Genomic DNA, 13619 nt, shown 5'->3' on the forward strand with positions numbered 1-13619 from the left:
GCACGCAGACTATGACATTCCTCCAGGAACTCCTAATTATTTTAACGTTAGTGCCTTGCTAGAGGGAAAAACAACCTTACCTTGACAATGGCTAGGCCTCCAGGATCCAGGGATTCTTCCATAGCACATGAAAATCCTACAGGGAACTTCCTTTGTCTTTCCCTGTCCCAACTCCCAAGTATATAGTCAATTGCTTCTCACAATCCCAGTGCAGCTCTTTCTGCCCAGGGGTCCTGTCCTTGTGCTTTAATAAAACCACCTTTTTGCACCGAAAAGGTCTCAAGCATTCTTTCTTGGCCATTGGCTCATGGACCCAAACTTCAAACCACATCAGAGGCACTCGAGACCCTGTGGGCTCGAGAAATAACCGTGGCCTTCCTACTTGTCTCATTTTGTCTGCCTGCCTGAACATGCAGGCTGTCAGTTCTTTCTTCTGGCTATCTTTGGGGGTGATTCTGGAGCTTGGGAAGGTACTACTCTTTGCACCCTCTTTGGCAACCTGTCTTCCAGACCGTGGGTACTTACTTATTGAATACTGTCATATTCAAATACTGAAATATTTACTGTTTGTCTTGACTGAAAATCAACAAGAATTAAAAAAAAAAAAAGCTCTGTAGTCCTTGGAAGCTGATATTCAGAGCCTGATAGAAATTTTTTTTTAATGTTTATTTATTTTTGAGAGAGAGGGCAAGCGGGGCAGGGACAGAGGGAGAGAGAGGGAGACACAGAATCCAAAGCAGGCTCCAGGCTCCGAGCTGTCAACACAGAGCCTGATGTGGGGCTCAAACCCACCAACCATGGGATCATGACCTGAACCGAAGTCCAACGCTTAACCGACTGAGCCACCCAGGAGCCCCAGTAGAAATTTTTAAAAGCCTTCTCCCCTAAATTAAAATTAGAACTATGTACCTAGAGGGAAAGAAAGAAATTGATTATAATGTAGTCAGATGAATAGATCAACTTATGGTATTATTTAAATTGCAACTCAATTCCTCAAAGGATTAAAAATGTCCTTGTCTTACAAACCTTGGCAAAAGTAGAGATACAATCCCAGAAATAATTCAAAGGCCTTCAACCTATACTTTTCACCAATCCCAAACCTCCCCCACTTGCCTCAAAAGTCTTGTAACCCCTCTGGGAACCCTTACCTAGATCATCCCCTAGTCCTAACACTGAAGAAAAAAAAAATACAAAAGGGAAAAAAGAGACCTTTTAAAAATACAGCATCCCTGCCCAAATTAGCCCACAGCTTCTATAAGGTTACTTGTCAAGGATAATACAAAGCCTAAGTGTCTTCTCCACAGATATTAGCAGAAAAAAAAGCTTTAGCCATCTGAACAGGTAACGTTAACTTATTCTGTCTGCCAGAAAAATAGTTTGGATCCAACTGTTGTTTTATAAACAAACTAGTGAGTTCTGCATCATTGTCCCGGTCTCGTGGCTAAAAAGGTGACAAAATAGCTATAAGCTTTTTGTTTGTGTCTGTCTGTATGTGGATGTGTGCTATTTTCTACCTCTGGATGGTATTGCCAAAATTAGCTTGTAAAAGAGCTCTGTTAATTAGCTTAAAGAAAGTTAAGCACTTGTATACATTAAATTCTCAAAATTAGAATAGAGACCAACCCAAGTGAGTTTCAAATTCATGTGATCTGGATTAACCTTTAATAAAAGCGAATTGAAGTTTGTTGGTTGAATTGACACTGGCGTGTTTTTAGAGTTGTCAGCATTATAATACTTTTTCACGTGGAAATGTTGGGGTTCAGAGCTGCTGGCCAAGAAAGAATTCTTGAGAAGTCTTCGGTACAAAAAGATGGTTTTATTAAAGCACATGGACAGGACCCTCGGGCAGAGAATGCTGCACTGGGGTTGTGACAGGCGGCTGATTATATACCTTCAAGTTGGGAGGGGGTTAGGGATGGCATAAACCTCCAAGATACTTTGGAAACAAGGTTTCCAGGGCCCTGAGGCAGCTAGCTATTGTTAGGAAAGGGTTAGGAAAGGGTCGTTTGTTACTGTTTAGCAAAACCTCAGTCATGAGGCCCTTCAGATGTTTATCAGGGGGCCATATGCTTGGAGTATGTCTGCCAACATACAGATTGGGGGTTTGAGATAAAGGCAGTTTCCAAAGGAATTTCTATATGTTTAAAGTAGACTATGGGGTGCCTGGTGGCTCAGTCGGTTAAGTGTCTGACTCTTGATTTTGGCTCAGGTCATGATCTCAAGATTCCTGAGATCAAGCTCCACAATGGGCTCTGAGCTGACAGCACAGAGCCTACCTGGGATTCTGTCTGCCCTTCTCTCTGCCCCACCCCTGCCCACTCTCTTTCTCCTTCTCTCTCTCTCTCTCTCAAAATAAGTAAACTTAAAAAAAAAATAATAAACTAGACTCAGAGAATCCTGGGGGATCAGGCTAAGATTGCCTTTTGCCCTTAGCAAAGTTCCTCATGGAGGCAGCTGAACTTCTAGAGGAAGGTCCACTCTGCCTGTCTCAAGGACTTGTCAATGGGATGTAAATTGCAAGAAAATTTAATTTTTTTCTTTTGCCTTTGTTTCTCACATTACTTTTTATTCTACTTAGGTTTACCCAAAGTCAAACAAGCTCATGTTATCTCTGTTACAGAATTTGTCAGCAAGAAAGATAACTTACAGGTGATGGTTAACTGTTTAATGTCTCATGAAATTTTCCTAACTAATCTGAGAATAATTACAGAGAATAAATGAATTAGATAAATATAAGTAAGATAAAAGTTTATAACAATTTTTCAGCAACTTTTGTGCTGCTTAAAAGTTTCCCCAAATAATTTTTTTGTAACTTTAAAAGCTTAGTTTTGCCAGGTTAAATTGCATCATGGATAATCCTTAAATATTTAGGTTATTTCCAAAGATGATGAAATACTGCAACATTCCTAACCATGGGTTTATCTCCTTTTCACTTCCTATTACAGAGAAACTCAATTAATAAGCACGTTTTCTGCCATGTTGAGAAATGTACTATAAGAAGGCCTTTGTTTCTAAAAATTGTGAAATGTATTCATAAATTTGCTAATATAAAGAAGGCTGGTATAACAGTTCACAATTGCTTACTTCTTAGCTTTTGTTAGTAATTAAGGTTTCTAAGAGTTAAAAATTCTAAAAAATATAATAAAACTACTAGAAATGATGAGAGAACCATCTTTGTATGGAGAGAGAATAAGATGTGTACTTTTTGGTAAGAAAAGTAGGAGCAATGGAGATGCGTTTTTTTGCTGAGGAAAAAGAGAAATTTTATCCTAAAGTGAGGCTGGTTGTTTTAAGAGGAAACACACAGACAAAATCTGAATGGAAAAAAAAAAAAAAAGTTGTAGAAAGTTCGTTGAAAAGGCATCTTTGGGAAAGAATTTTATGCATGGTTATCACTGACGAAGATTGTAATGAAGGAGCTGTTTTGGTTTTCTTGATATCAAAAGTACAGTGGTGCAAGATTAAAATTTCATTTTTCTCTGTTAGAATGACAAAATTTTCTTAGATTATTGGTCTGTCCTTAGTAAGAAATTGCTAACACAGATTTTTCTTCACTTTTAATGTAATCTGCCTAGAAAAACAAAGTTACCGTGTTTTGTCTTGATCAGGTCTTTGGGAATGAAAACTGAATCTTAATACTAAAAGAAGTTTTGGGGCGCCTATGTGGCTCAGCCAGTTAAGTGTCTGACTATTGACTTCTAATCAGGTCATGATCTTGTGTTCGTGAGGTCGAGCCCTGTATCAGACTCTGTGCTGATGGTGCGGAGCCTGCTTGGGCTTCTGACTCCCTCTCTCTGCTTCTCCCCAATTTGCTCTCTATTTATCTCTCAAAAAAATAAAAATAAAAAGTGAAGTTTTACTAACAACTATGTGACCTTCAGTATTTGCCTTTAGAATTTGCTTTTTGTAAAAAAAAAAGTTTTTGTTTTTTAATGTTGATTTATTTTTGAGAGACAGAGAGAGACAGAGCACAAGTCGGGGAGGGGCAGAGAGAGAGGGAGACACAGAATTCGAAGCAGGCTCCAGGCTCTGAGCTGTCAGAGTAGAGCCCGATGCGGGGGTCAAACTCATGAACCATGAGATCTTGACCTGAGCCAAAGTCAGACGCTTAACCAACTGAGCCACCCAGGAGCCCCTTGCCTTTAGAATTTTCTATTGTCACCTTGGCTAGATGGATAATTAAGTATTAAGTTTTGCAATGATCTGTGATCCTATTTAGGCATGTGCTTTAAAATCTTCTGATATTTTTAACAAAATTCCCCAAATTCAAGTTCTAAATGAAGTCTTTTTAACTAATTAGGCTTATTTATTTGGTATGTTAAATTACATGGAAAGCATTGTCAGATAAATGAAGATAAACCTTTTTAGATTATACTGTATAGGTGAATGCTATTAATATCACTGTTCTAGAAATTACACGAAATTCCTAAATTTTTGATATGTTTGGTATAATGTTACCACTTGTTAATTCTAATTATTGTGTTAATTCTAAGTGTTGTGTGTCACAGAAATTACCATATTTCCTTCTCATTTGCATTACAGTGAACTCTCATTGGATCTGTAACCATGACCATTGTTGAGTCTTTTGTCATTTGCAGTTACTGTCTTACCCTGATGCTCTTGCAAAGGTGTTCCGTTTTCAAGGAGATTCTTGGAAAACACTTTGGACAAATACAGGCTTCTAATACCTTTAAGATCAGAAAACTAAATGGAGAATTTCTGACACTAGTGGTACAACTAGATTCCAACAGAACAAGAATTAATGACAGGGGCTGAATGGACTGAGGAGGGTAGTTATAATTTCTGCGACTTTTGCTTGAAACCTTGCTGGTTCCCTAACGTTTGCTCCTCTAGATTTTAGCAAATGTTTTCTCTTAAGCTATCTACGACTTACAGAAATTTGGTAAAATATTCCTTTGTAAACAAACATAAGACATGTCTCTTTTTCTCCCTACCTGATCCCTCTAGGATTTGAAAACTCAGTGAGTATTCTTACTTTCAGGGCAGTTATAATTATTTGCATAAGTTCAGTAAGAATCTGTTCTCTTCACTGCTGGTGGGAATGCAAACTGGTGCAGCCACTCTGGAAAACAGTTTGGAGTTTCCTCAGAAAGTTAAAGATAGAGCTACCGTATGTGATAATGAAAGATAGAGCTACCATATATAACAATGAGATAGTAATCAGAAGGGAGCCAACTGGACAGCCCCAAATTAGTTTTTTTTTTTCCTCTTCTCTGATTTATCTAACTGTGTTAACCCAGCAATTGCACTACTAGGTATTTACCCAAAGGATAAAAAAAATACTGATTCAAAGGGGCAGCGTTATCAGCAATAGCCAAACTATGGAAAGAGCCCAAATGTCCACTGACTGATGAATGGATAAAGAAGATGTGGTATATATATACACAATGGAGTATTACTTGGCAATGAAAAAGAATAAAATCTTGCCATTTGCAATGACGTGACTGGAACTAGAGTATCTTATGCTAAGTGAAAGAAGTCACTCAGAGAAAGACAAATACATGATTTCACTCATACATGGATTTTAAGAAACAAAACAGATGAACACAGGTGAAGGAAAGGAAAAAATCAAATAAGATAAAAACAGGGAGGGAAGCAAACCATGAGAGCCTCTTAAATACAGAGAACAAACTGAGGGCTGCTGGAGGAGAGGTGCTAAATGGGTGATGGGCATTAAGGAGGGCACTTGTTGGAATGAGCAGTGGGTGTCAGATGTAAGTGATGAATCACTAAATTCTACTCCTAAAACAAATGCTACATTGTGTGTTAACTAACTTGTATTTAAATAAAATCTTGGAAGAAAAATAAAGAATCTGTTCTCCTTGTAACATGACTCCATTAGCAACATTGGTCATATTACCAAGACTTTGGAATGTCATTAAAATTTTTTTTGTTTAATATTTATTTTTGAGAGAGAGAGAGAGAAAGACAAAGCATGAGTGGGGGAGGGGCAGAGAGAGAGGAAGACAGAATCCAAAGCAGGCTCCAGGCTCTGAGCTGTCAGAACAGAGCCTAACACGGGCTTGAACTCACCACCCATGAGATCATGATCTGAGCCGAAGTCAGATGCTCAACCGACTGAGCCACCCAGGTACTCCTGGAATGTCATATTTGGAATGTCATAGACTCAGATATGACCATACAGCTTTAAGGAACTAAGGTTGACTTTATGAAGCATGAAGCCCATAGAACCCCTTCAAAAAATCTGCCTGATACTTTGCCTATAGGGTTTCTGGGAGTCTCACCAGATAAGTAAAGAAGGTCACTTCCTGGCAGGCTCAAGAACCTCAGGATATTTGGGGGGACCTCGGGAAGAGTCACCCAAATCTATAGGTATTGCAGGTGAGTCTGATGGCAAATATTTGGCTTGACTTATTATCCTTGAGAGGCTGTTCAAAGTTCAATCTGAAATTCTTTATGAAAAGTTCTAGCAAAGCCAATTTAGAAGAACCTATATGCTCAATCACCATTCTTGCTGTGCTTAAGTAAATAATCAGGCCAAGTTTGTTGAAACCAGACTTACAAACAAAGCAGTCTTATTTTGGCTATCTTTGGTAGTAATGAGGGTGATTTTAGAGAGAAAAATCATGTTTCAGTAACACACCTTTATGGATGTTAGATTCTGGTTTTGATCGTCTTTGAGGGTTTTGTTGTTTGCCTCTAAAACTGGGCTGGATCCTGAATTCTTTGGTTTCCTCAAATATCCGGTTATGACTCTCCAAGCTAAGGTCTCCAATTTTCTCCCATTCTTTTGAGCTGGAATCATTGAGAACGGAAACTTCCCTCTTTCCAGAAGCTCTGCAAACAGAAGCTAGGTGACTTGAGGTAAACTTCAGAGAAATTGCCCAAACGGCCCATGTTTATACAAAAGATCACCAGAGACATTCAAACTGAAGACCAGGCATGCCTGTCAGACCACAGTGACAGCCCTCACTGCATCTGAAGATGCTCCAAGCCCAACACTAGAAATCTCCTACTGGCGGTGCTCACGACTCAGACACTGGGTTTTATCATTTGCTCCAAGCATTAAACTTTGTTTTTCTTTTGTTTCCAGAGAAATGCCTCTTGTTAGTTACCTGATTACTTGTACAGGAAAGGCCTAACTTTGGGAGCCTATCTGCGGGGCCACCTCCTAAAATGAGACAAACTGTTTCACAAAACTGAGCTGTTTTCAAGACCAACACTGAGTGGGTAATGAGAGATGCAACAGGCTTCTTACCTAAGGTCCAGAACAGAACAGACTCTGGCCAGGAGGGAACAATGTTGATCTCTGATCGTTCTCTAAGAAAAAATCTTCATTGAAAGGGGGTATTATGGGATTGTATAGAGTTTCAGGACAGGAGAGACTCCATTTTGAAACCCCATCTTCCTTTCCGACCAATGGACTCTTGAACTGGGCCGGAAGCAGCACCTGTTCCACAAGCAGTTGCTCATAAAGTTTCAACAAACAACTGGTGCTGTGATCATATGAGGACAGTACATTTAATTAATACATGCCAGGGACAGTTTTGTTTGATGGCACCAATAAAATAATAACACAGTAATCAAAAGTGGGTCAACTGGCTGGAACCAAATTAATTTTTTCCCCTTTCTGTATTTAACCTGTATAATTACCCTATCCTTCTCTCTCATAACCCCCCCCCCCCTTCCTTTTCCCACAAGAGTGGAACACTTTTCCGGTTACTCTGGAATCTGTGCTCCCCCCAAGTGCAATTCTGAGGCCACAAATAAAGGTCTTTGCTCTTTTTCAGTTTTGCCTCCTTCTCTCGGCTGACACTTCCATAGACTTATATCATTGTTTAGAGTTTCATCATCAGCTTTGCTTTTTCTTAGTGGGTCATAAAATAATGGGAATCTTAGAATCGGTGGCATCTTAGAGTCAGTGACATATGACAGTTTTATCCCTGCCAGGTTCATCTGCTTGTGTGCAGACATGGAAAAGGCATTTCTTTTGGGGTTGGGTTTCACAGACAACATACATAGATAACAGCGTGACAGTTGTCAATAGCTGTCAGTTGCAAAGAAGCCTATTTGAGCTCACTTGGGGAATAATGTAATTGAAATGTCACAGTGAGCACTGGTTCCTCAGGTGATCTGCTCTTCATTATTGGAAGTATTTCATCTGAAAGTTTGGTCTACGAGGCCAATCCCTAAGATATTTTGCCGGGTTAAGACATTATCATAAAATTTTCTTGTAAGATTAGCTATCATGAAACAATAGTCCAGATTTCCTTTACCAAGGTGTCCCATATTGGAAACTCACCAGTTGTATCCTAACTGGAGTGTGGTTACTAAGAAGGGTCTAGAGAGTACATGTCACTATTCGTTAAATGTTTATTAATTACCTGCTGTATTTCAAGCAGTCTGTTTTGGGGGAAAAAATAGAATCTGGGGTGCCTGAGTAGCTCCGTTGGTTCAGTATCTGCCTCTTGATTTCAGCTCAGATCATGATCCCAGGGCTGTGGGATCAAGCCCGACGCTGGGTTCCATCCTGAACATGGAACCTGCTTAAGATTCTCTCTCTCTCTCTCTCTCTCTCTCTCTCTCTCTCTCTCTCCCTCCCCCTCCTTCTGCCCCTCTCCCCCACTCATGCTCTCTCTCTCTCAAAACATAAAAATAGAAAAAATGTATTATAAATCAATCAATCAATCAATCAATCTGGATTTCTGATCTAAAGGAGCTCACAGTCTACTATAAGAGACAGAGAAGAAACAGAGTTGTCCCCGGAGGTATTAATCTAATCACTTGGGTAACACATATTTTTTGAGCTCCTACAAAGTGCCAGGCACCATTCTAGGTGCCGGAAATATAGCAGTGATAAAATTGACAAGGTTCCTGCCCCCAGGGTCCTTACCTTCTAGTGGGGGAAGACAATTAACCGATAGCATCCCAATAAGCACGATAATTTTGACTAGTGATATATACTAGGAAAATAAATGGAATATAATAGAGAATGATTGGGGTGCTACTTAAGATAGGGAGTTTGGAGTATGAGTTAAACTACTTTGGCTATGAGTGATAGAAAACCTAACAGTGGCATAAGACTTAGGAGCCTTAACTATTTAAAAAAGGCAGATGCTATTGATTTCAGTAATTTAGTGGAGTCATTAAGGGTCAAGGCTTTTTTCCATTCATTTCCACTCCTTAGCATGTTGGTATTTTCCTCATTTTCTTCAGCCTCGTGTTTTCAAGATGACTGCCATAGCTGCAGACATCACATCTTCTTATGGCTCCCAAAACCAGAGAGAGAAGGAGGTGGGGGAAAGGAGAAAAGATAGCTTTTTTTCCTCCTACAGTAGCTCCCTCATTTTATCAGGAGAAACTTCTTCTTAGAACTCTGTCATCTCCCAGTGGACTTTCCCCTGAAACTCACTGAACACAGTCACCTGCCCACATTTGATTCGGTGACTAGCAAAGGGGACCCGTATTGGCACAGTTGATTCAAAATAATCATGAGTCATCAGATGTGGGTTTTGGGCAAGGAAAAGGACCTGTACCTTGTACAGGTAAATAATGACCGCCAAATCGGGGAGTGCTTCTCCGAGGAGATGATATTTGACCTGAAACCTAAATGATGAGGTGGTGCCGGTCTTGGGTGCCACGGATCACGGCGGTGTGAAGCAGGGAACCGGGCCGGGCTAGTTGGTCCTGGACGGTCCAGCAGTGGAGGAGACTGGGGATAAGAGTGAGGAGTGAGTCATCCAAGTGAAGCTGTGGGTGGGGATAGCCGGATGCCTTTCAGGCTGCAGAAGAGGCTAATAGAAGGAAAAGGGATGTGAACCAATTTGGCAGCTAGAGCAAGATGAACAAGACAGGCTAGGTTGCAACTCTGATGAAGATGACTTCAGAGGGGAAGGTTCAGATTCCGCCATCGCAAAATTAGCCATAAAGATGTACGCAGAAGGAAACGTACTCAATTCACCTCAGGCTCTGGAGGAGACTTGCTCAAGAAAGAGACAGTGAGTTTGAATCCTCACTCGGGACAAGGAGTTAGCCAGCGAACAGAAGTGGGTAAGTTGTCCTAGGCATAGGACACAGTATGCCCAGAGGCCTGGACCCTTGAAACATGATGAAAACAGTAAGGCATTACCAGCGTGCAACACGTGAGGCAGGGCATGACTGGTGATGAGGCTGGAGGCATGCTTGTGAGCGCTGCTTTATTTAGTTAAGGCCAGGACTTACCTTTTAAAAAGGTAAGAGCTCCAGGTAGGAAGAGCCGAGTTGGTTTCTCAGTGTGCAGTGTGAGGTTGGGCTTGGATGATCTCTGGGAACACATCCAGCCTTTACATTCCTGGTCTCTAGTAGGGGCTCAATAAAAGTTTGCTGAGCAAATGAACGAAGAACAAGCCTCATTCTTTCCTGCTGCCCAAACTCTGCTCATCCATATAAATGGATGTGCCCTGGCCCAGCCCTGCATGCTCCAGGAAGCGGCCCTGACCCCCAGCCTCCATCAACTTTCCCCTGCACTGGACTAACTGCTTCAGCTCTCAGCAGAGAAGGCCTTGTCCACTTTCACGTGTAGGTCTCTTCTCTTCCAAACCAGACCATGAGCCCTGAGACATCAGGGGTCATATTCACGTAAGGCAATATATCCACCACTATATGGCACATTGGGCACATTGTATATACACAACAAAAATGCTGGATTTTCCCATTCAATGGGTGGACTCGAGTGGATTTCAGCCTCAAAGGGGATTCTCAAATCTCTTGCCACGCCCTAGAAGATCAAGAACTAGCCAGGAAGCAAACATGGGGCAAATGTGCCGGTGACTTTGCTGCTGGGATTAAAAATAAGGGATGTCTCCACAACACTATAACAACTTCTTAGGGTTTTGAAAAATGCTACTCCGTAAACAAACATAAGTGTGGTTTTTGAAACATAAGATTGGGAGAGCTAGAAAGACCATGAATGCTGAAAAAGAGAAAAAAATTAGAGTGTTTTGAAGTTAGAAAGATACATCACTGCCCATGTTGCCTTCCAAATACCTTGGTCCTTGTGTCAGTGAATAGAAGCTGGGTTATGCTGAGGTAACAAATGACTCCCAAATTTCAGTGACTAAGAACAATGAGGAGTAACTTTTGCTCATGCCCATCAGAGGTCAGCAAGGCCCTCTGCTTTTCACAGTCATTCGGTGACCCAGGCTACCATTTTGAATTGCTGGTCACCATGGCCAAAAACATGCATGACCCCATCGACCCACAGAGAGGTTAGGAACTGCAGTGCTACCTTGTGCCTGGATCTAGGGACAACCAGAAACAAGCAGAGACCCATAGTCCCATAACCCTAGTGACCAGAAAGTCAGCCAAAGACAGAGCTCCAGGCATAGATACTTGTGTTTTCCATTCCCCATTCTCAGGCTGAGGCAGATCCGTAAGGATGTCAATAGCTATAGTCAAGAACGAAGGATCCTGAGCCACCACTGTAGTCCTGGATCCATTGCCAAAAAGGGAAGCCTTTGCTTATTGTGAGAGTCTGTGAGTGTATCATCTAGTGTGTGACTCATCCATTCTCCGGTACTGTGCCCCTCCCACTGCAGGAGCTACTCCTATGCAGGACTCGTCTGTCGGGCTGTGGGGCCCCTGTATTTGGGGCTGGCACTAGGGCAGGGCCCAGCCTGAATGCCTCAGCTTGAGTATCCGACATTCGGGGCTAAATTGACTGGTCAGAGGTACAGGAGCGTGCTGATTTGTTGCCAGATACAACGGAGGAGAGCCATTGACACCTGTGTCTTCAGCTGCCACGGAGTGGGGCAAATGTGCCGGTGACTTTGCTGTTGGCTAGCCACAGTGAGTACTCCCACGTCCTCCTTCTCCCTCCAGTGACTTCCTTTGGAGAGGATTTCAGAGATGAGCCATGCATTATGATTCTACACTTTAGAGGCTTTGTAATTTGGGATTTAATTAATAACATACACGGTGAATAAGTATTAAAAAGGAATTTGATCATTTGAAGGCACTTGACATAATTCATTAAGAGCTCCAGTCCGGTAGGAAAATATTTTGTTTTTATTACCCTCTGCTCCTCTGATTCCATCCAAGTATCAGAGTCCAGGAAATTGGATTCTTTGAAGACATCATTTTGTTTTCTAATGGCCTCAAAATGATTAAGTGCAAATAAGAGAAGCGAATTCACTGTTTATTAAATCATTATTTCCCCTCATCAACCTTTGTGATGTCTTCTCTATAATTTTACTTATTACTGGATATCACCAGCTTTCAAAGTCTCTCTGAAAACAGGAGTATTTTTACACTTTTTACAAAAAGGATCCTGCACTTCCAACGACTAACCTATGGCATTGAGAATTTGATCCTGAATCTCACTTTCCTCAGATCAGACTTTCTCAGGAGGCCTGTAAACTTTGGGGACATTTCTCTCAGCTCATAAGCTCTTCTGCATTGCGTCAATCTCCACAGTGGGCAGGGGATGCCCAAACCCCTCTGTTTCCATTGACTTTCACATCCTGCTGTAAATTACTGTGGTGGCTGCTTAGCTCTTCCTGCCTTTTTCAGAAGGATTCTTTATCGCTATTTCTTGAATGTGAATTTTGAGAGTTTAGTTTTGCTTAAAAACTCCTATCCGTTGAATTTTGACAAAGTGTGTGTTTCTACAGTAAACGCACAGATGAAAGAGTGAGGCTTGAATTCATCTCACACTATCTCTGGTTAACTGCGTTAAATCTCTTTCAGAGTTTGTTTTTATTCTTCTAGTTTGGAAACATCAACTTATTTGTAGCTCAGAGAAATGATTTCAAGTACATTGCAGGGCAAATAATTAGCCTTAAAAGACTGCAAAACTTGTACGTTATGCCTGTAGGGCTAGTATCTTAAAATGGCACTAGTCCAAACCCTGTATTTGCATGATATACAGTTACAGCATCCTTGTTTTTTTTGCAAAATGAATGAACATCTGTAATACAAACCACAACTCTTATTCAAATGTATTGAGATTGGGGGGGGGGGGGTGGGGGTGGGAGGCGGAGGAACAGCTCCAAGCCTGGTGACAGCTTGGTCTTTCTAAAACGTGATCACGAATGGGGCACCTGGGTAGCTCAGTCAGTTGAACCTCTGACTTTGGCTCAGCTTGTGAATCTCGCGATTCGTGGGTTCGAGTCCCACATCAGGCTCTCTGCTGTCAGCGCAGAGCCCAGTTTGGATCCTCTGTCTCCCTGTCTCTCTGCCCCTCCCCTGCTTGCACTCTCTCTCTCTCTCAAAAGTAAATAAATATTTAAAATTGGACCAGGGAGCAGAGGTACAGGGTCTGGGGTGGGAGTGGTTCTGGGTCCAGGAGATAATGGGTTGCAATATCTATGGAGAATAATATTTCTAACTGTGTCTTAAAAAAATAATAGAACCAGCTAAAATTCAGTCTCCCTTTTATTATCAGCATGTTCTGGTGGTTCTGAACCACCTCACTGATAGAATACTTAGTTCCCACCATTGGGGCAGGGTACTCCCACAGCCACCACCCCCCTCCCCCTCTTTGGTACTGTGTCTGCATTGCACAAGACGGGACTTAATTCACCAGTGGAAAAACAGTCTGCTTTAGAACACCAGTGGCTTCTTCCACAGAGCCCTAGGTTAGCATGTGGCATTATCTG

At 41.5% G+C, this 13619-nt stretch overlaps 1 protein-coding gene across 4 annotated transcripts in view; it reads left to right on the forward strand.

Annotated features, from left to right (window-relative positions):
* The first annotated feature begins 11623 nt into the window (after positions 1 to 11623).
* The window catches only part of ADGRF2 (adhesion G protein-coupled receptor F2), a 45378-nt gene continuing 43382 nt past the window's right edge, over positions 11624 to 13619 (forward strand). For all 4 annotated transcript variants that reach the window (XR_007152541.1, XM_047860817.1, XM_047860818.1 and 1 more), the window contains exon 1: positions 11624 to 11808. The gene's annotated coding sequence lies outside the window, so the exon portion shown is untranslated. The remainder of the gene's footprint in view (positions 11809 to 13619) is intronic.

Source organism: Prionailurus viverrinus, chromosome B2 (genome assembly GCF_022837055.1).
Source record: "Prionailurus viverrinus isolate Anna chromosome B2, UM_Priviv_1.0, whole genome shotgun sequence".
In the NCBI taxonomy this organism is placed as follows: Eukaryota; Metazoa; Chordata; class Mammalia; order Carnivora; family Felidae; genus Prionailurus; species Prionailurus viverrinus.